This window comes from Pleurodeles waltl, chromosome 3_1 (genome assembly GCF_031143425.1).
Source record: "Pleurodeles waltl isolate 20211129_DDA chromosome 3_1, aPleWal1.hap1.20221129, whole genome shotgun sequence".
In the NCBI taxonomy this organism is placed as follows: Eukaryota; Metazoa; Chordata; class Amphibia; order Caudata; family Salamandridae; genus Pleurodeles; species Pleurodeles waltl.
This window is the reverse complement of record NC_090440.1, coordinates 156,888,236-156,911,310: the sequence shown is the minus strand read 5'-3', so window position 1 is coordinate 156,911,310 and position 23,075 is coordinate 156,888,236. Positions and strand designations below refer to the sequence as shown.

The 23,075-nt window shown below is 48.2% G+C and overlaps 1 protein-coding gene across 2 annotated transcripts in view; it reads right to left on the bottom strand.

The window, feature by feature from the left end:
• Window positions 1-23,075, bottom strand: part of SCAPER (S-phase cyclin A associated protein in the ER) — a 2,262,878-nt gene that overhangs the window by 1,014,245 nt on the left and 1,225,558 nt on the right. The window lies entirely within an intron of this gene.

The window sequence follows — 23,075 nt, the reverse complement described above, 5'->3', positions numbered from 1 at the left end:
TGACTAACCTGGGCCTCTGGTGGGAGGAATCTGAGGCGCAGTGCAGCCATGTGGGACAGATTAGCTACATTTACATTGAAACAGTAGAGCCAACGGTTGTATAGGGAGGGCAATAAGTCAGGTAGGAATTTGGCCTAGGTTTTGTGTAGGGAGACAGCCATTCCCCTGATAACATGCTTGATTACAGCGGATGGCGTGCTGGCAGCCTCCAATGCCACAGTTGTGACCACCTTTCAGCAACATTTGGATGGTGCCTATAGGGGGAATCTGAATATGACCGGGTACCGGCTTTCCCTGGACGACTGGAGATCTCGGGTTGGGAGTTTTCCTGACTTGGCCTCGGACCTCGCTCTCAACGAGCTGAGGTCAGTGCTAGGAATGATCCCTAAGAATAAGGCCCAGGGGTCGGGTGTTCCCAGCAGAATTTTATCAGGGCTACTCGGCTATCCTCACACGGGCTTCTTGAGGTCTTCTTGGAAGCAAGGGAGAAGGAAGTACTACCTCCGACCATAAGGGAGGGGGATAGCTGTATGTTGCCAAAGCTGGGCAGGGATAGGATGGATCCAGCAGCATATCAACTACTTACAATGATTAATATGGATGTGAAAATTCTGCGTAAAATATTGGCTAACTGCCTGAACCCTATCATGAGGACATGGAGATGCATGAAGACCAGTGTGGGTTTATCCCAGGTCGTAACACGGAGATGAACCTGTGGAGACTTACACACATTACATGAAGTAGAAGGTATGGGTGAGGAAATGGCATTGGTCTTGATTAATATCGAAAAAGCTTTTGATACTGTGAACTGAGGGTACCTGCTTGAGGTTTTGATGGTCATGGGTTTTGGCTCACATTTTCAGGGGTGGATCGGGTTACTTTATACACGTTTCAACACCAGGGTCTGAGTTGGGCATCACCAGACGGATAACTGGGAATTGGGGGAGAGGCACAGAGCAATGCTGTCCACTGTCGCACCATTGTTTATATTGGCATTACAGCCTATGGCAATTTCGGTCCACTGGCACTGCATGACTGGGGCATAGTACTGGGACAGACGTGGCACATCTTCTAGCTGTATGCGGATGACACTCTGTTTTATCTCAGGGAGTTTCTTGGAAATTTGCTATGCCTATTGGATGAGTACAGGGTGGTGTCTGGGCTGTGCTGTAATCAAAAGAATGTATTACTTTTCCTGCTGGCAGCATTGGTGGGACTCATGGAGGACTGCCTCCCGGATCTAGTGCTCAAGTGGGAGCTGGACCGTTTTTGCTACTTGGATGTGATGGTCACTCAGAGAAAAGAAAATCAGTTATGCTACAATATGGCAGGATACTGCATTTGTTGCGTTCTTCTGTGTAGTTTTGGAACACATTGCCACTACTGCTTATGAGCAAAATCGTGATCTTTAAAATTATGCTTCTCCTGCATTGTCTCTATGAAATTCAGTATGCCCTATGCCCCCTGCCCTCTGGTGTATTCAGGCAACCTGATTCATTACTAACCTCACTTCTTTGGGCGGGTGAATGTATTAGGGTGACCACAGATACTTTGATGAGGAGTTATGAGGAGAGGTGCTGGAGGTGCTGTGGCTGAAGTATTATTATTTTACGGTTCATATGCAGCATGCGGCTGGTGGATGGCTTACGGCAGTATTTGGGAAAAGCAGTTGTTGGCTGGAGCATTTAGGGGGGCTGACCTCCCAACGTTGTTGATGGAGGAGTCTGGTATATCGATGAAACTGTCATATGTGGTTTGATAGACTGCAAGTGTGTGGCAGAGGCTGGTAGTAGTGGTACTTCGGAGGGCTCCCTATCACCGGAAACTGCTGATATGGATGTGTGCTGTAATCCGTCGTGTGGACACCAAAATGTTCTTCCAAACATGGCAGGGATGGGGGTTGTGAAATGCTAGGGGATTTGTACCCTAACAATCCCTTTAACTCCTTTGAGGATGCGCAGGCTGAGTTTGGAGTGGTGCCCGGTCACTGTCTTCATTGTGCTGGTAACCGCAGACGAGGACGATATACACCACAGAGCCCATCGCATCCAGGACGCTGGGGACCTTGACATTTTGTATGTTGTGGTAGCACTTAGTGTCATTGCTGTATAAGGCCAGGGTGGCAGATGTTGTTCATCGGCCTTTGTGGGCTCAGTTGGCATGGGACTTTGATTTCGGTGAACAGCTTTCGGATGTGGTCAGGGCCCTAAGAAGAACTGCCTCTAGTAATACCCATTTTCAGTTGATTCATTTTAACTTTCTCCACTGTACCTATAGGATACCCCAGGTTTTCAGAAATATAGCTCTGGATTGCACCTCAGCTTGTCCTCGCTGTGGCTTTGTGGGGGTGGACGTTTTGCATTTGGCCTTGGGTTTCCCACCCATGACGGTTTACTGGGTCCTGATGGAGGACAGACTTGTTCACACCGTTGCGCAGCAGGGTGCTATTACACCACAGATCTGTCTGCGGGGGTACATTGCTAGGCCCCTGGGGCCTACAATGTAATTGGTGTTGCCCAGGCGGCAGCTGGCTATCTCCTGGATGGGGTGGGGGCCCTGTTGGTGAACCTATGGGACAAGGATGTGGCTGGGAAATCGCTGATAGAGGAACTACACATGAAACACAGTAGAAAGGATGAAAAGCTTCAGGATGACTTGGATGCACGGGTGCCCCTGTGTGAACGTTTTATGACTCTCACCGGGCTACATTTCAGTGTTGAGGGTTCTGACACCCAATCTTAGAGGCACTGACATCTCTTATGCCTATAGCTGAATCTGCTTGTATTTCTTTAATGTGCCATTGTTCTGCTAGCGGATGTTTGTCTCCTGAACAATGTTATGCTAATACAACGGAATGTCCTGTACGATGCATATGTTAAACTGTGACGACTGTTCATTGTGCTGCATGATTTTTTGTAGTTGATGGTAAAAAAATGAATTTAAAAAAGGTTTTAAAAAAATCAACCATTACCTGGATAATTCCTTACTTCTGAGCCCTAGGGATTTGGTGCGATGTACAGATTTATTGTCATCTTTCATCAAGCTGATGGGCAACTTTTGAGTACTGCTGGTGTAGAACAAAACAGCAGGCTCTGGCACACCCTATTTCAGAGGATTAAGATTAAGACTCAGTTTATTACCATTGGTAACGCCTAATGTGACAGAAACTCCATCTAGCAGCAGATTCCTTTCCTTAGAATATTCCACAGGCATCAAACTTGATCTGGAAATTTTCAAGCAGTACCCCTGCACGCCGATATGTTGCCATGTCGGCCATGCTGGAACCAGCCTGTGCAGTGCCTATATAAGCACCACTACAGAGAGCTAACATCTGTTTCTTTTTGTGAATTTTCACGCCAGGAGTGTGGTGCCATGAGGAACACTGACAACTGGTGTGAATTTCTAAGGCACTTAGAAGGGTGACCTTCATATTGGAATCAGTTCGCTGAGCGGGGAAGATGGGAGAGTCTCTACCAGAAAAAGCGTTACTGAAGGTAAGCACCTCATAGAGACTTCTAGTCGCAGATACCTCACCTCAGAATAGATACCCAAGCAATGCCTCACCAGAGGTGGGTCTGCAAAACCAATTTAGACCAAAAACTCCTGAGGTACTTAATGGGCAAAGTGCCCATCACAATGGACATTGATGTATGGGCTCAGGGTTAAGCATCACAGAACGCTCTTATCGGCAGAGTTAAAGCAGAACATTAGGATCCGGCTATTATTTCTGGAGTACTTTAATAGTTCAACCATATAGCCTGCCCCAATACATTAAGCCAAGATTTGTCTGTTTACTAATGGAGCGACCATGTGGGGCTTTGGAGCCATTCTGGGTGCCAGGTGGTGTGCCCAGCCATGGCCACAACACTGGTTTGTTTACGGTTTGGTTAAAAATGATACTTTGCTAGAGTTTTCCCACTGAACTGGCACTGCATATTTGGACAAGTCGGTTTCAGAATTAATCAGTAATCTGTCGGTCAGACAGCATGTCAGTGGCAGAATGCATTGACTTCCTGCAAGCAAAATGCAGAATGGTATTGAGTCTCCTTAAGGTACTAGTCATTGTTTCTTTACATAATGATATTCTGTTCAGAGCTAAACATGTGCCTTAAATCCTGAATAAGGGCAAATAAGGCCAAAAAGAACAGATGACCGATGGAATGCAGAACAATGCAAGCATTCACGCCCCAGTCACAAAGATCCAATTATTAACGTTAATCAGATGAGCTGCCCAGTAATAACTCTCCATGTCAGGCTGTGCCAGACCCCCATTTTATTGATTACTCTGTAATGTTTTAAGCTAAATACTTGAATGCCTCCTGTCCGACAGCAAGGTTATCAGCTCTCTGTTAATCTTAGTAAATATTGCTAGTGGGACCAGGTAATATGTGTTTTGAAGTATATACAGCAGTTTGGGCATTGTGATAGTTTTGAATATTGCTGCACGCCCCATCAATGAGTGAGACAGGCCTCTCCATCTAGCAGCATGGGCCTGAAAATCTAGAAATACTCTTCCCACATTTCTTTATGCAACATCATAAAAATCCCTAGTTATTTAAACCCCTTCTCCGATTCTCGAATCCCGTAGGGCAATGGTAGAGGTTCTCACATCTTTTTTACGAGCACTGACTTATCACAGTTTATCTTATAGCCCGAATGAGCACCACAGTCACTCAAGAGTCAAAAGAGTCGGGATAGTGTTTGTCGGGTCAGCTATGTATAGGAGGATATCGTAGGCGTATAACAATATTTTCTCCACCAACTCGTCCCCTCCTGCCACCTGGAATCCCCCATGTTGTTGTGTCCCATATGCCATGGATACCACTGTCAGAGCGGACAAAAGTGGGTACAAGGGCCAGCCCTGCTAATTGGAAATGCGGCAGACATCTTTCCGTTGACTATCAATGTAGCCACTGGGTTTCAATAGACAACCCACTTCTGGAACTTAAGGCCAAAACCCAATTTCAAACGTGCCTACTCTAGAAAGGGCCAGTGCAGCACATGAAACGCTTTTCCAGCATCTAGGTATAAAGAGGCGTGAGGTGCCATTCGTGTCTGTACTACATTAAGCCAGTTGTGAGTGTGCCATAGGTTGAGGCGTGTGGATTTGCAAGAAGCCAGACTGTTCCAGTTGAATCAATGACCTATAACAGTTGGGTGGTGTAAGGAAATGCCTCCTTGGAATGGTTACCCCCTGACTTTTTGCCTTTGCTGATGCTAAGTTGTGATTCAACGTGTGCTGGGACCCTGCTAACCAGGCCCCAGCACCAGTGTTCTTTCCCTAAACTGTAACTTTGTCTCCACAATTGGCACAGCCCTGGCACTCAGATAAGTCCCATATAACTGGTAACACTAGTACCAAGAGCCCTGATGCCAGGGAAGGTCTCTAAGGGCTGCAGCATGTCTTATGCCACCCTGGGGACCCTCACTCAGCACATGCACACTGCCTCACAGCTTGTGTGTGCTGGTGTGGAGAAAAAAAGACTAAGTCGACATGGCACTCCCCTCAGAGTGCCATGCCAACCTCACACTGCCTGTGGCATAGGTAAGTCACCCCTCTAGCAGGCCTTACAGCCCTAAGGCAGGGTGCACTATACCACAGGTGAGGGCATATGTGCATGAGCACTATGCCCCTTCAGTGTCTAAGCAAATCCCTAGACATTGTAAGTGCAACGTAGCCATAAGAGTATTTGGTCTGGGAGTTTGTCAAACACGAACTCCACAGTTCCATAATGGCTACACTGAAAACTGGGAGGTTTGGTACCAAACGTCTCAGAACAATAAATGCACACTGATGCAAGTGTGCAATTTATTGTAACATACACCCTTCTTAGAGATGCCCCCTGAATACCAATCCGACTTCTAGTGTAGGCTGACCAGTTTCTGCCAGCCTTGCCACACACCAGACATGTTGCTGGCCACATGGGGAGAGTGCCTTTGTTACTCTGGGACCAACAGCAAAGCCTGTACTGGGTGGAGATGCTTCTCACCTCCCCCTGCAGGAACTGTAACACCTGTCGGTGAGCCTCAAAGGCTCATCCCTTTTGTTACAGCGCCCCAGGACATCCCAGCTAGTGGAGATGCCCGACGCTCCGGCCACTGCCCCCACTTTTGGGCAGCAAGGCTGGAGGAGATAATGAAAAAACAAGGAGGATTCACCCACCAGTCAGGACAGCCCCTAATGTGTCCTGAGCTGAGGTGACCCCTGCCTTTAGAAATCCTCCATCTTGAGTTTGGAGGATTCCCCCAATAGGATTAGGGATGTGCCCCCCTCCCCACAGGGGGGAGGCACAAAGAGGGTGTAGCCACCTTTAAGGACAGTAGCCATTGGCTACTGCCCTCCGAGACCTAAACACACCCCTAAATTGGGTATTTAGGGGCACCCCAGATCCCAGGAAATCAGATCCCTGCAACCTGAAGAAACAAGAAGGACTGCTGACCTACAAGCCTGCAGAGAAGACAGACAACAACTGCTTTGGCCCCAGCCCTACCAGCCTGTCTCCAACTTCGAAAACCTGCAACCAGCGACGCATCCGACAGGGACCAGCGACCTCTGAAGCCTCAGAGGGCTGCCCTTGACCAAAGGACCAAGAAACTCCTGTGAGCAGCGGCCCTGCTCAAAACCAGCAACTTCTTTGCAACAAAGCAGCAACTTTCAAAGACTGCACGCTTCCCGCTGGAAGCGTGAGACTTCACACTCTGCACCCTACGCCCCCGGTTCGAGATCCAAAAAACAAACACCACGGGAAGGACTCCCCGGCGACTGCGAGCCCGTGAGTAGCCAGAGACGACCCCTCTGAACCTCTACAGCGACGCCTGCAGAGAGAATCCAGAGGCTCCCCCTGACCGCGACTGCCTGTAACAAGGGACCCGACGCCTGGAACCAGCACTGAACCCGCAGCCCCCAGGACCTGAAGGAACCGAACCTCAGCGCATGAGTGACCCCCAGGCGACGCTCTGCCTAGCCCAGGTGGTGGCTGTCCCGAGAAGCCCCACCTGTGCCTGCCTGCACCGCTAGAGTGACCCCCGGGTCCCTCCATTGAAACCAATACAAAACCCAACACCTGCGTTGCACACTGAACCCGGCCGCCCCTGTGCCGCTGAGGGTGTGTTTTGTGTGCCTACTTGTGTCCCCCCCACCGTGCTCTACAAAACCCCCCTGGTCTGCTCCCCAAGGACGCAGGTACTTACCTGCTGGCAGACTGGAACCAGAGCACCACTGTTCTCCATAGGTGCCTATGTATTTTGGGCACCTCTTTGACCTCTGCACCTGACCAGCCCTGAGCTCCTGGTGTGGTAACTTTGGGGTTGCCTTGAACCCCCAACGGTGGGCTGCCTGTGCCCAGGAACTGAGACTTGTAAGTGCCTTACTTACCTCACAAACTAACCTTTACTTACCTCCCCCAGGAACTGTTGATTTTTGCACTGTGTCCACTTTGAAAATAGCTTATTGCCATTTTTTTACAAAGACTGTATATGATAATGCTTTTATTCAAAGTTCCTAAGTTACCTACGTGAAGTACCTTGCATTTTATGTGTTTACTTCAAATCTTGAACCCGTGGTTCTTAAAATAAACTAAGAAAATATATTTTTCTATATAAAAACCTATTGGCCTGGAGTAAGTCTTTGAGTGCGTGTTCCTCATTTATTGCCTGTGTGTGTACAACAAATGCTTAACACTACCCTCTGATAAGCCTACTGCTCGACCACACAACCACAAAATAGAGCATTAGAATTATCTAATTTTGCCACTATCTTACCTCTAAGGGGAACCCTTGGACTCTGTGCACACTATTTCTTACTTTGAAATAGTATCTACAGAGCCAACTTCCCACAGGTGGCGAGAAAAGTGGCTAATAATTTTGTTTCTACATTAAGCTGAGAAATTTGGCGGTAGGAATCGTACTGTTCCTAGGTTTCCCGTCCTTATGAAGGACACCAATGGTTGCCCTCCGAAGATCTAGGGGGAGTTCCCTCGATTCCCTCACATCGTGGAACATGCTCAGTAGATAAGGCCCAAGGAGCTTTACGTACCACTTACAGAGTTCTGCCAGAATGCCGTTAGGCCCCGGTGCTTTCCAAGGTCGTAGTTTTGTGATGGTGGCCAGTAACTCTGTTAACCTGGAGTCCCCCTCAAGGAGGTCCCTGGCCTCCATATCCAGTATTGGGGTAGGGATTTCAGCCAGATACTGTTACATGGTATCCGACGCACAGAGCAGCCTAGCCTTGTAGAAATCTCCAAACAGGTAAACTCGCCGACCATGAGGTCGTCTTTGTAATAGGTTTCCCCGTTTGGGCCAATGATACTGTGTACCCAATGGGCCTCCTGCTCACTTTTGCTCAACCATGCAAATAACTGTCTGGCTTTGTCTCCAGATGTGGTCAAGTGTGGCCATCATCTGTTTTTGGGCCCCTTCCTGCACCAAGTCCTTGTATTCAGCTTTTAGGGATGCTATTTGAGGACCAGGAGGTTGGACAATGACTTGGATGAGTCTTCTAGTTGCAGGATCTGGGTTTTCAGATCTTTCAGGTCCCTGGTCTTGCAACTTTTTTCAGCGCTATCTGGTTTCGGTGCAGTCCTTTTTTTCTGTGCTATCCAGCCTGGTCTCTGAGGACTGTCTTGAATGTTTCCCACAATATAGTTTGACTTTGACAAGTCTTTGTTTTCTGCAAAATATAGCTTAATTCTATTACGGAATCTTGGTCCTCAGTTGCCACCAGCCTTGGACCAAAAACAAGGAAGGCATACAATCTTATCTTATGTTCACCGCATGTCATACACATGCGCAACACTTCTCACTGAGTAGATGAGTGGATTCATTAAGCATGTGCATATGGAGGTGAAGTCAGCAGCATTTGCTAGGTGTCACATTTCAATATTAGCATTTTTCTCTAGGTTGACAAATGCACCAGAACATTTGCATTCTTTTCTCATTAAGAAAGCTTTAACAGGCTATGAGAGATTGGAGGGGGCAGTGACTGATAAAAGGTCCCCATAGATACAGGCATGGTTGGAAGTATTCTGGAGGATCTCACTGCAATTCCAAATAGCAGATGGTGCTGTTTTCGGCAGCATTCTTACTTGATTTTTATGGAGCATTTAAGATCTCTGAATTAGTGGAAGCATATGAAGACTACATTCATGGGGGCTGCTGCCGGATTTAATCTCTTGGCTTAGAGGGAGATCTGGTAGTTACTTTACCTTTTCCAGAGACCAATCAATCAGGTAAAGGGTAGCAGGTGATCGGCAGGCGGGCAGATGGGGTCTAAAGAAGTCCACTCAACATGCTAAGTGAATTCTTAAATCTGCAACCAAATGGCACACATAAATTACCACAATTATAGCTTTCATTCATTCAGAACAGGTGCTACATAAATTACCACAATTATAGCTCTCATTCATTCAGAACAGGTGCTACTAAGTCAGCAGTAGGTGTTGGCCTCAGCAATGAGACAGTCAAGAATATAGGGAGATGGAAGTCTGACTGCTATAAAAGCTAAGTTCACCTCAACATGGTCTAGGGCATGTCACGAGTTAGCTGGTCTGAGTTATTATGGCATCTTTTTCCTTCCTTGAATATTTGCAACAGGTCACACATGGCTCCATCCACAGTATGGATTCTCAGGCATTTGTTTCTGAGAAGAGAGGGAACAGCATTTAATCAAGGCCAGTTCAGAAGGCAAGAAGCTGAGGCTGGCTTGCAGAACTACTGGGCAAGCATAGGTGTTCTTCATTTAGATGGCTTGTGCCAACGTGCCTAGTAAGTGGTAGGCAAGGGAGCTACAGCCATCTGCATTTATCATTCTTCACATCGGCAGTAACAACCTGGCGCTCCTTGGGAGAAGAGGGCTCTTTGAGGCACCGATGACCGGGATTTGTAGGCTTGCAAAAAAAATTAACTGTAGCTGTAATTGCATGCTCTTATATTAACACGCGAGGAATGAGTAAGGTTGGCCTGCTCTAACAATTCAGTCAGGTGTGTGAAAGTCATCTGAGTAACTTGCTAAACAAAGCACTTTTAAAGGCAATCCTTCACTCTTGACTCAGGGATGAGGCCTATTTTTACAGAAGGGAAACAAGTTGTTTACTAAAACCCTGCTGGCTTTTGCCCTAGGAATACCAACTTGTGATAGGCCTTGTGCGGTCAGTTAACCATCCAGGCCCGTGGTGAGGGTAGAGGTGTGGTTGGTCACAAAGCAGGCATCTGGCAATAAAAAGGCAGGAGATTTCTGGACTGATTTGTCTTTAAATCTTATCCCAAGGTGAGTCAGTTGCACTGCAGGGACAAGGTAGAGTAGAGGGCAGGCACTACAGTGAATGTCCCTAATCCCCCCCAGAGTACTCTATGGCACTGTCCTGTGGATGTTGGGAGTTGGTACTTGCGCCAGGGGACCAAAGTATGGCCCAGGTGCCTAGCCCCAACTCCTGCAAGATCCGTGGGTACTTCCTTTGGGCTGGCTCTGGTGTAGTTAGTATAACGGCTCAGCTTACATGTTGGTCAATGCTCCCTTGGTGTGAGGGAGTGGGGGAGTTTGTACTATGAAAGTGACATCTGGAAGACCCGAGGTTCCACTCAGCCCAAGCCAATTAGCTGCTGCAGTAAGTGACAGTGAGGTGGTCAACCATTTATTCAAAGATATTTTGATTAGGACAGCTAATCTGTAGATTACTGTTAATGGAAAATAGCACAGTAACTTTCATCATGTTATGTAAATAGGAAGTGAATGCTTATAATGTTTGCTGATTGTGTAAATAAATACAGCCAGGGAACTGCTTATTCTCTAAAGAAGTATTCAGCTAGTCTCCAGTTGTCTGCTCGTTATTATTGATGGCGAATTATATAAATGAGTTTATAATTTATATTTGTCCAGTGCCGGACTGGCCCTAACGGACATCAGGTGTTTCCCCAGCAGGCTGGAAGGGTGGAGGCTGGTTTTGCAGCAGTGAGGCCCAGTTTTGCTACTGGGGCCAGTTCTGCAAAATCGGCCCCCAGTAACGAAAGCAGCAGGCAATCATTTCCAGCCCCCGAGAGCCAGGCAGTGCTTCCTCATGGGCCAGGAAGTACTTCTCCTAGTGACTCCCCCTCCATACCGGGGGGAGATGGTCCAAGAAAATTGTCAGGGCTGCTTTGGCCCTGTGTTTGCCTTTTCACCCTTCCTCATCCCAAGACTAGGTGGCGTTCCGGCTTGTAGCATGCACTGTCATTTTATTATAGTAATCACACAACCTTTCTCTTGTAAGCAGTGCAGGGAATGAGGAGGATCTTACTAATTTACTTTTATGTTTTTATAGCGCTACTCATCCTAATGTATGGTGTCAGAGAGCTTTACATCAAACACATCAAAGACACACATTATAAAGAAGCAACAGATCATACAAGTGTGTAAATCAACATACAGAACATGTTACATAAGACAATGAGCATTACAAGGTGTAAAAGTCACAAATTGGCCATACCGGTAGGCATAAGATAAGAGTGCATGGTTTGGAGAAACACAAAATCAGGATTTAAAAAGCAACTATAGTACGGTTGTCTGTACTAATAAGATTGTTTTAATACTCAACAGAGCCCTTTTTGGCAATCGTAAAATAATGAATGAAAACACAAAGTTCTATACCAATGACTTGTGGTTTGCATATAACTTCTAGATGTTGCTTTATAGTTCCCTGAGCTGTATTAGAAATAATGCAACTTATGAATTGCAAGTAAGAAAAGGATCTCTGACAAAAGCAGTAACCCACTGAGCTGCCTACATAAAATACAAATCTATGATATTCATGCTACACAATGCGCTTTGAGGTAGGCACATTTAACACTCTATGTTACTTTGAGTCAAAGCTGAGACCAGACTAATCACAGATCCCACTTAAAAGTGCACTAACTACCAGAATTATTATAATCCCCTGAAAACTGCTGGGCACAAAAATCTCTGCAGCAGGTGCCTTAACACTAAGATATTTGAAAACGCAACTTCTCTGTAACCAAATAAGTATGCAAGATCAGATTTACAATCATATTAGTCCTTGTTGCCAATTTATTTATAGCAGAATATTTTAACAAATACATGTATAAGTTGACTGTCAGACTTCACTTTTCATGGCTTCACCCACTTTCCACTACCACACCTCTGTTGGTGTGCCTCAAGCACATGGAAATATTTGTGTGTTCCAAGAATCATGCCCAGTTGGTCAAGTGGATTGGTCATGCTTGCTTTTCTTCTTCTGGCTCTAGGGGAGTGAACATGCTGTGGCTGTTTCACTTTTCTGGTGTAACAATACGATGTATTGTCCAGCATGGCCTCTGCTGCTCTGCATGAAAGCTGCTATTCTGCTGACTATGTCTGAGGCACTATACTTTTTGCTTTAGGTTTAGTTACGGAGTCTACAGATTGCGGTTCAGAGTATCCATTCTTCATGTCCTAATGTGTTTTTTTACTGAGCTTTACAATGTGCCTCTAACTATGCTATTTGTGGCTATCACCTAACTGAGACGTGGTAGAAGTCAGTAGAGAAGCTTGTGAAGCCTGCCCCTTGTAAAAGGTCCCCTACTTAGGGGCTGCACCTTGTTTTTCAGTAAGTTTCAAAGTTCAGGGCTCAATTTACAATTGGTTCAATGCAAAAGAGAGTCACTCTACAGGGGCCTGTCTTTAATGTACAAGTTACTTACCTTCGGTAACGATTTTTCTGGTAGAGACATATTCTAGTTACAGATTCCTTACCTTTGAATTTCCCCAGGCGTCAGACTGTATCCGGAAATTTTTCTTCGAGCAGTACCTCTGCGCGCCGTCAGGTGGCGTTGGTCGAATCCGCAGGCGTCCTTGGCGATGGGTTCGCCATGATGACGTCGCAGTCGTATATAGGCTCCACTCAGCGCGCTGACGTCACTTTCCTTTCACGACTTTCCCCGCCAGTAGCGCGGAGCCATAAAGAACCCAAAGTGGTGCACCAAAACTAGGGCCCTTAAGGGGAAGTTCCTGTCCCTAGAAATCAGTTCGCAGTGCCGGGGAGGATGGGTGGGTCGGTAAAGAATCTGCAAATAGAATATGTCTCTACCAGATATATTGTTACCGAAGGTAAGTAACTTGTACATCTGATAGAGATCTAGTTGCAGATTCCTTACCTTTGAATAGATACCTGAGCAATACCATGCCCGGTGGTGGGCTGCGAACCAAGATCACACCAAGTAGTCCTGCAGGACTGAACAGCTAAAGTAGCCGTCCCTTCGGACCTGACTGTCCAGGCAGTAGTGTTTGTGGAAAGTGTGCAGAGATGCCCACGTCACTGCCTGACAGATGTCCAGCACTGGAACGCCCCGTGCTATCGCTGTTTTAGCAGCAGTAGCTCTGGTGGAGAGAGGGTGCAAACCTTCAGGAGGTTGCTTTTTAGCCAGAGCGTAGCACATTTTGATGCATAAGAGTACCCTTCGTGAAATGGTCCTCTTCTGCACCGCCTTCCCCTTCTTTGCACCCGGTCAGTCACCAGGTGGTTGGTAGGAGGGGCTGTTGGGATGAAAGAAGGATTAGAGGGCTGGGCAGCCCTTTGACCTTGACCATGGAGACGGTGAGCACCACGGTCCAATTCAAAACCTGATGGGTACCATGCTAACATATCCCAAAAAGAGTTGATCGTCCACCCGGAAGTCTTTGGTACGATCAAAGCAAAACACAAATGATGGACGGAATGCAGAACCAATCAAACATTCACCCCCAGTCACAGATCTGGGTTTAATCCATCGTTCTTTTCTTTTGGTACGATCAAGGCAGAAGGAAAACGTGCATTTTGGGTCCAGGTGGTGAAGTCTCTCCTCTTCTTGAGAGGAATGTGGGGGATCATAAAAGGTAGGCAAGGTGATGAACTGTCTGACATGAAAGGGTGTCACTGTCCTCATGCGAAGCACCACTTTGTAAGGATGTATGGCAAGAAAAGGTGGCTTAGATTACAGAGCCTCGATTTCACTAACTCTGCGGGCAGAAGTAATGGCAACTAAAAAGACAGTTTTTATAGTTAAGAGCCTTAGAGAAAAGTTGTGAAGCGGTTCAAACGGGGTACACATAAGGTAAGTTAAGACCAGGTTGAGATCCCATTGGGGCATGATAAATAGGATAGGAGGAAAGAGATGTGTAAGGTCTTTAAGAAACCTCCCAACGATGGGAGATTTAAATAAGGAAGGCTGATCAGGTAACCTTAAGAAAGCAGAGAGATATCCCTTAAGAGTGCCCAAGGTGGAACCCTGCCAGGAAAGGGAAAGAATAAAGAGAGAGGAGCAGATAGAGGATCGACATAATTGTCTATGCACCATGCCAAAAATTTCTTTTAACGACAGGTGTATATAGTTTTGGTTGAGGGACACCTGGCTGCCAAGATAACGTCACAGACATCGGGTGGCAAGTCAGAAGACGTCAACTGCCACCGCTCAATCTCCACGCAAGAAGTCGCAGAGTTGACAGGTTCTGGTGCAGGACCTTCCCCTGCTGCTGCGACAGAAGATCCTCCCGAAGGGGCAATCTGATCAGAGGAGCTTTGGCCATGTTCAAAAGCTCAGGATACCACACTCCTCATGCCCAGCCCAGAACCACCAGTATTACTTGGGCCCAGTCTTACCTGATCTTCAGAACTCTGGGCAGAAGTGGTATTGGCGGGAAGGCATACAGCAGGCCTGAATTCCACTTGCAGCGAAAAGCGTCGCCGAGTGAGTGCCGCCTTGGAAACTCCAACTGACATTGCACGTTCACTACGGAGGCAAACAAGTCTAACCAAGGTTCTCCCCACCACAGGAAGAGACCTTGCACAACCTCCGGATGGAGACGCCATTCATCGGCGTCCATGCATCGTCGGCTGAGTTCATCTGCTCTGGCATTCAAGGAGCCTGCCAGGTGTTGAACCACCAGAGAAATGCCCAGATGTTCCAGCCAAGTCCAGAGATGAAGGGCCTCTTGACAAAGGGTCCACGACCCAACCCCGCCTTCATTGTTGCAATACCACATGGCGATGGTTTTGTCTGTGAACACTTGCACTGCTTTTCCCTTGAGGGAGGGAAGAAATGATTTCAATGCTAGTCGAATCGCTCAGAGCCCCAGATGATTGATATGGAGCACGGTTTCCGCCGGAGACCAGATGCCTCTGATCTCTATCTCTCCCATGTGGCCACCTCATCCCAGAAGTGACATATCTGTCACAACCGTAAGATTGGTTGGGGAAAGGAGAGGGATCTGCCCTTGACCCAATCCTGATTCGTTAACGACCACTGCAGGTCTTTCGCAGTCACTTCCGAGATCTGGACCTTGTCTGAGAGATTTCCCTCTAATGCTGCGCCCACAGGAACTTCAGGTCCCACTGCAGAGCCCTCATATGTCATCTGGTATTTTGAACCAGCAGGATGCAGGAGGTCATGAGGCCCAGCAGCCTCAGAGTCATTCTCACTGAAATCCAGGAGAGAGGCTGAAACATCGATATCATAGCCTGAATATCCTGGACTCGCTTTTCGGGAGGATATGTCAGAAACTGCACTGTATCCAGAACAGCTCCTATGAAAGGGAGCGTCTGAGAAGGCGTGAGGTGTGACTTTGGAACGTTGATAGTGAATCCCAGCGAATGCAAAAGCTTCGCCATAGTCTGGAGGTGGGAGACAACTGTCTGTGGCGAGTTCGCCTTCAACAGCCAATCGTCGAGGTAGGGGAAGACTGGGACCCCTAATCTGTGCAGATGAGCTGCCACCACTACCATCACCTTTGTGAACACCCGAGGGGCACTGGTAAGGCCAAAGGGAAGTACGGTAAACTGAAAGTGCTCGTGACCTACCATGAATCGTAGGTAACGTCTGTGGGCCGGCAAGATGGGAATGTGTAAGTATGCGTCTTGCAAGCCCAACGCTATCATCCAGTCTCCCAGATCCAGGGCAGATAGGACCTGAGCCAATGTTAACATTTTGAACTTCTCCTTTTTTAGGAAGAGATTGAGGGACCGAAGATCTAATATAGGTTGAAGACCTTTGTCCTTTTTCGGAACCAGAAAGTAGCGGGAATAGAAACCACAACCTACTTCTAGCAACGGAACCCTCTCTATAGCTCCTTTGGCCAAAAGGGCTTGGACTTCCTCGCAGAGAAGCGCCATATGATCCTCCAATATCTGACTGTATGAAGGTGGCATGCCTGAAGGAGATGTCTCGAAGGAGAGGGAGTAGCCCCTTCGGACAATTTGGAGTACCCACCTGTCCGAGGTAATGGATTGCCATTGGGGCAGGGGATGGCGTATCCTGCCACCTACTGGCCCCTGATGTACATGCTGACTAGGAAGGCTGAAGAGGGGGCGGGGGTGGACTGGGTGACCCGCTGGCTCCCTGATCCCCGGGAACATGGGATCCCGCATTTGCGTCCTTGGAGGGGCTGTACAGCATGTGCAGGTCTGTGGCCAGGGGGAATAGGATGCGATTGGGAGCCCCTTCCGAAGCCACGAAAGGGACGAAAGGCAGACTGCTGAGGTCTAGGTGCAGGCACGACACCAAGGGACCGTGGCTCGGGAATCCTTAAAGAGCTCGAGCGCCGAGTCCGCCTTGTGTCCAAAGAGACGTGGGCCATCAAAGGGCATGTCCATCAAGGATTCCTGGACATCTCCCGAAAAGCCAGACGTGCTGTCTCAATGCCACCGTCGATGCAACCTATCTGCCCAAAGAGTTGGTTGTATCCAGTCCAAAACGAATTATGAACTTAGCTGCATCCCTCCCATCTGTTACGGCTTGGGACAGGACAGCCCGGGCCGCCTCCGGAACTGCAGGCAGCACTTGCGCGACCATATCCCAGAGAGTATGGGAATAGTGCCCCAAAAGGCATGCAGTGTTCACGGATCACGGCGCTAGACTGTTGGGAGAAAACAACTTCTTCCCCAAATTATCCAGTCTTTTTGATTCCCTACCCGGGTTTGCGGCAGGGATACACGAGATGATGAAGAAGCCTGGATAACAAGGCTCTCAGACGTGGGATGTAGGGTCAGGAATTATGTTGGATCAGGAATTTTGGGTCTGACTGCGCAGGCCAATGGCGGTGGGCAATCGTCCTATTCACAGAAGCCCCTGTGCTGGGTCTGGACCAAGTACCCAAAAGAACGTCAGTCAGTGCTTCATTAAAGGGTAAAAGGGGCTCAGAAGAGGAAGACCCCGGTTGAAGCACATAGGTTTGGATGTTAGGCCAAACCTTCACAGAAGGTAGCTCGAGGTCCAGGACCTCAGCCACCCTTCTCACCACCAAAGAATAAGAAGCACCCTCCTCCATAGCCACGCTAGGAGGAGAGAGCATACCAGTGACAGGGGAAGTGTCTAGGCCACTGGCATCACCCAAATCCTGTACCCAGTTCAATTGGGGGTCAAGCTGGTATTCTAAAGGGTCCGGCATCCCCTCCATACTCTCCCCATATCCATACCCACAAGAATAAGGGTCTGGATCAACCCTGCGCCCAGGAGGGTCCATAGAGAACGGAATCGGCTTTGATCGACGTCGTTCCGGCTCCAGGTTGTCGGGTAGGAGTATGGTATCGATGTAGATTGTGGGCCCAACCGACGTCGGGAGCGTCGACGTCTGACCCGACGCCGGGGAAGGTCGCCGTGGCACGACCCGCGTCAGGATGGATCCGGAATAGGATCCAGAGGGGCCCTCTGGAGCCAAGACTGAAGCCAACGGCTTTGAAACGAGGGGACGTCAACCGCCTCACCTGTGCCCGAAGGCTCCGAAGGTGGGTCGGACCACCTAAAAATTAGGCGCATGGCCTAGTAAAATTCTTTACGTTTTGGTTGTGATTGTGCTCCAGACACCATAGGCACATGAGGTGCGGATCAGTCACCGACATAGATCGGTGACACGAGTCACAGGCCTTGAATCCGGTCTTGTGGGACATCCCTCGACGCATCCACGAACTCGTCAAAAGTACGACAAAAATGACTGAGGTAGTTCTTCTCCAGATCTGCGCGTAGACTGGCGTAGAGAGAAAAGAACTGACGTCAGCGTGCTGGGGTGGCGCCTATATACGACCGTAATGTCATCACAGCAAGCATGATGCCAACGACGCCCGCGGAGTCGACTGATGCCACCTGACAGCGTCCAGAGGTTCTGCTTGAAGAAAATTCTCCGGATCCAGTCTGACGCCTGGGAAAAATCAAAGGTAAGGGACCTGCAACTAGAAGTCTCTATCAGATAGCAAAGCTATTTGGAGGTGGGTCTATGGATGGAGTCATATGAGGAAGTCCTACAGGCCTGAGCAACTAAAATGCCCCTCTCTGCAAACCTGCCTACCCAGACAACAGAGCTTTGCGAACATATGAAGGGACAGCCACGTAGCTGCCTGGGAAATGTCTAGAACAGGGACTCTGTAGGCCAACGCAATGGTAGCAGCTGTGGGCCTATTAGAATGAGCACACAGTCCTTATGGAGGCTATATTTTAGCCATTGCACAGAAGATCTTAATGCAGAACGCATTCCAATAGGAGAGGGTCCTCTTCTGCACAGCCCTGCCTTTTTTCATTCCCGAGAACCCCACAAAGAGCTGTTAATCCCCTCCGTGGTTTTTGGTACCACCTATGTAGAAAGTCAGAGCTCTCTTGGAGTCCAAGCACTGGAGTCCCTCCTCCTCTTTAGAAGAGTGAAGCAGAGCAGAGAACATCAACATGGTGATGTCTTGACCGAAATGGAATGCCGTACTTCTTTAGTCAAGAAAGATGCCCATGACTGCAAAACCAGTGTGTGTGGGAAGAAGGTGATTTAAGGCATATTGAGGCAGAGCTGGCCGTAGCACTCACGCTGAGTTGATGCTATAGTGTCAAAGAACACTGTCATGAGGGTAAGAATCTGCAAGTAACAGCTGTGAAGTGGCTCAAATGGAGTGCACATCAGAGGACCAAGTTATGGTCCCACTGGGGCATGACAAAGGGAGAGGGAGAAAACTAATGTTGTAACCCAATGAAAAAGTGCATAGCAACTGAAGACTCAAACTAAGAGGACTGATCTGGCAACCACAAAAAGGCTGAAAGATACCATTTAACTTTGCAAAGAACAAGGCATTACCGGCCTAGGGAGAAAATAAACAATACGTCAAATAACTTGACCTGGAGGGAGTCTATCTCCTTAGTACTGCACCAAGCCACACATTAGACACTACTACAGGCATATGCAGTGTTTTGTCGTGGGCCGTCAAGATGAGTTTAACCACCTCCGGAGGATGGTTGAAGGTCTTCAGCAGTCTGCACTTAATCTCCACACATGAAGATGGCGATTGTGAAGGCCTGGGCGCAGAACTCTGCTACGTTGCAGAGACAGCAGATTCTCCTGGAGGGACAACCTGATCGGATGACAGAAGCTCAAGCCCAGGAGTTCTGGATACCACACTCTCCATGCCTAATTCAGAGCCACTACGATGACTTGGGCCCAGTCAGTCCTGATCTTAAGGGCTCGGAGCAGAAGTGGTATCAGTAGAAAGGTATAAAGAAGTCCCGAGTTCCACTTGAGGCAGAACACGTCTCCAAAGGAGAGACGCCTTGGAAACTCCAAAGGGCTGAAATTGTGTGTTCTCAGCTGTGGCAAACAGATAGAGTTTGTCAGTCCTGCATTTCATGGTCCTACCAGGAAGATTTCTTGGTGGTCCAGCCATTTCCAGTGGCACAAGGGCTCCTGGCACAGGGTCTGTGATCCCATTCTATTGTGTGTGTTGCAGTGCAACATGGTGGTAGTGTTGTAGATGAGTACCTGTACCAGCCTCCCTTTGACGGTTGGGAGGAAGGTTTTCACTGCCAAGCAGATGGCCTTCAGCTACAAAAGGCTGATGTGAAAAAAAGACTCTGCCAAAGACCAGAGGCCTCTGATCTCCACTTCTCCCAGATGGCCACCCAAACTCAGCAGCGATGCATAGTTGACCACGGTCAGCTCTGGGTGGGGAAGGGCTCACCTCTGGCCCAACAGAGGTCCAGTAACTATGAGTGCAGGCTTTTTGCAGTCTCCTCTGAAATCTGACCATAGTCTAAGAGGTCTCCTTGATGTTTGGCCTACTGAGATTTTGGATCCTACTGCTGAGCCTACATATGCCACTTGGCATGCTCGAACATCAGGATGCAGGAGCCCATTAGTCCCAGCAGTCTAAAAGTCGACCTCACTAAAATCCAGGACAGAAGCTGAAAGATAGAGATCATAGACTAAATGTTCTGGACTCTCTTTCCTGGCCGAAGGTACGCAACTGAACCATGCCCGGAACAGCACTAATGAAGGGGAACATCTGAGAAGGAGTCAGGTGTGAACTCAGGATGCGGATAGAGAACCCCAGAGATAACAGGAGGTTTGCCGTAGTCTAGAGGCAGGTGACAACTTCCTGGGGTGAGGTAGGAGAAGACTGGTACCCATGACCTCACTACATATTCACTTTTGTGAACACCTGAAGGGCACTGGTGAGACCGAAGAGAATCACAGCAAACTGAAAATGCCCCCATCACTCCAAGAGCCGCAGGCAGTGTCAATGAGCCCACAAGAAAGGTATATGGAAACAGGCTTCCTGCAGTTCCAACAGTAACATCCAGTCCCCAGGGCTGAGAGCAGACAAAACCTGGTTCACTATAAGAGTTTCAAATGTTTCCTTCTCGAAGAAGGCTTGGAGAGGGCACATGTCTACAATAGTATGGACACTTCTGTCCTTCTTAGGCACCAGAAAATAGTGGGAACAACAACCACGCCCCCTCTCTGTAGCTGCTTCGGCCAAAAGGGATTGCACTACTTGTCACAAAACAGAAGGATGATCCTCTGTTAGTCATAGGGGAGATGATGGAAGGTGCAGGGGTGCAGAAAGGATAGGTACTGCACAGCTCTTCCGAACAATCTGCAGGACTCACCTAAAGTTTTGGCCTGACAACCCAGCAAAAATATTAAGCTTCTGTCGGTCACCAGGTGATTGGTTGGAGGGGCTGTTGGGATGAAAGAAGGATTAGAGGGCTGGGCAGCCCTTTGACCTTGACCACGGAGACGGTGAGCACCACGGTCCAATTCAAAATCTGATGGGTACCATGCTAGCATTGGATTGGGTGATGGTATGATGCTATGTCAAAAGCATGAAAAGAACAGAAGGGTTGATGCAGCTGGGGAAGTGGGGCGGAGAGGTCCAGGGAGCGTGCCATGGACTCCTCTTCTTGAACCGCATGAGGAAAGGAGTATGCCTTGCCCCCAACAGGCAAATTCTGTCGAACAGCATATCCATGAGGGACTACTAAGCGCCTGCAAAGCCAATGGACTGCAGCAGAGCATGATGGCAAATGATGACATGCCAATGGCCTGCCCGATTTAATCAGAAGTGTCAAAGCCACAACGTATTGTGACCTTGGCCAGTTGAAGATCATGATGGACACCTGGGAGGACTTGAGCCTCCAAATCCCCAAGGGTGTGAGAACAGTGCCCAAGCAAATAGCTGCTATTCATTGACCAAACCGCCAAGCTGATGGATGAGAAAACACTCGTTCTGAAGATCTCTGCCCATTTCAACTCCTTATTGGGAGGAGTAATTAGGAATATGTTGGGGTTAGTTTTGATTGCAGAGACCTGCATCACCATCGCCGAGGTAGGGTGGTGATGTTGTGCAATTTAGCAGTTGACTGGGGCCCAGAGCAAAGTGTGGGCCATGTCCCCAACAAGGTATCCATAAGAGCCTCGTTAAATTGAAAGAGGAGCTCAACAGATGTCTGCCCTTGCTGAAGAGCCTCAATAAGTATACTGATCTTGAACTCCAAGGTGGGAGCTAGAGGTCCGGGACTTAGGCCACCTTACACATAAACGTAGTATAGGAGGCATTCTCATCAGTTGCAGGGCCACTTGGTGAGAGGACACTGGACTCCGGGAAGGTATGAAGGCCACTGGCTTCCTGCAGATCATCTTACCAATTCTCCTCCTGATGCGGTTGGCGAATTTCATTACTCCCAACATAATCGTTATCCAAACCCGTGCCGAACAGGAAATGCAGAGTGTCTGTCACTGAGGAGGCAAAAAAGTTGAAGGAATGGAGCCTCAACAGCAACTGGGCGTGACTTCGATCAAGATAGGGCTGCTGGCGACTCGACTTCAAAGATGACAATTCGAGCCTCATCTTCTATTGACAACAGAGTCTGCATCAACGTGTCAGTGACTGGCGTGGACTGTAGTAGCAGAAATGGAGTAGAGAGTGAAGCCTGAGGTGGCCCAGTTATAGGATCGGAGTATCCAGCTGGTGTGAGGACAAACCAGCCGGCAGTAACACAGATGGTAAACCTCTCAACTCTGTGGAGTCAGCAGGTGCGCCAGGGGGATTCAGTAAGGATCCAAAGAACTAGGGCATGGAAAACTCTCTGACCTACTTAGGAGTGGTGGGAAACACCCGAAAACTCAGATTGTGCTGGAACTAGTTTTGTAATCGGCCCCAAAGTCGAGTGAGCTCAGGCGCAAGATCAAGATGTATGGTGTCGCCACAAGCCTTCTCAGTGGACCATGATGGGCGAGAAGGGGCAGAGTCCCACTTAGATTTCTTGTGTTTTTTTTTTTTTCCAACATACCCAAAAATATGAATCAGCAGGAAGACCGACCCCATTGACTTCTGGATCTTGAACACAACCAGGACCAAACTTTCAACCTGGACTGGTGTCACTTAATAGTCTATTGGTGCATGGCAATGTACAGTTTTGATTTGCTGGCTTGTATGGCCTTTGAGTTCATCAACACACATTCAGTGAAGGCCTCAGAGTCATGGTTCGACTTTAGGGACCGTAGGGAAATTTGGTGAGGATCCGTCACAGACATTTATTTGCAACAGTCCTTACAAGGAAATCTGTCATTTTGGGAGGTACATGTCCCTACAACACTAAAAAAAAAAGTTTTGGTCGGGGTCAGGGTCTGTTGAGAGACGAGCCTTAGCTCTGGATCTGCATCTGGTGGTGTGTAAAGGAAGGAACTCATATCAGCATGCAGAAGAGGCGACTATATAGGCTCCGCATATCACTTCCAGAGCAGAACGGCATCAACGTGAAGACGCACGTCTCAACCTACGAGCTTGCAGAGGTACTGATGAAAAGTTTTCGGTGGGATCCAGTCC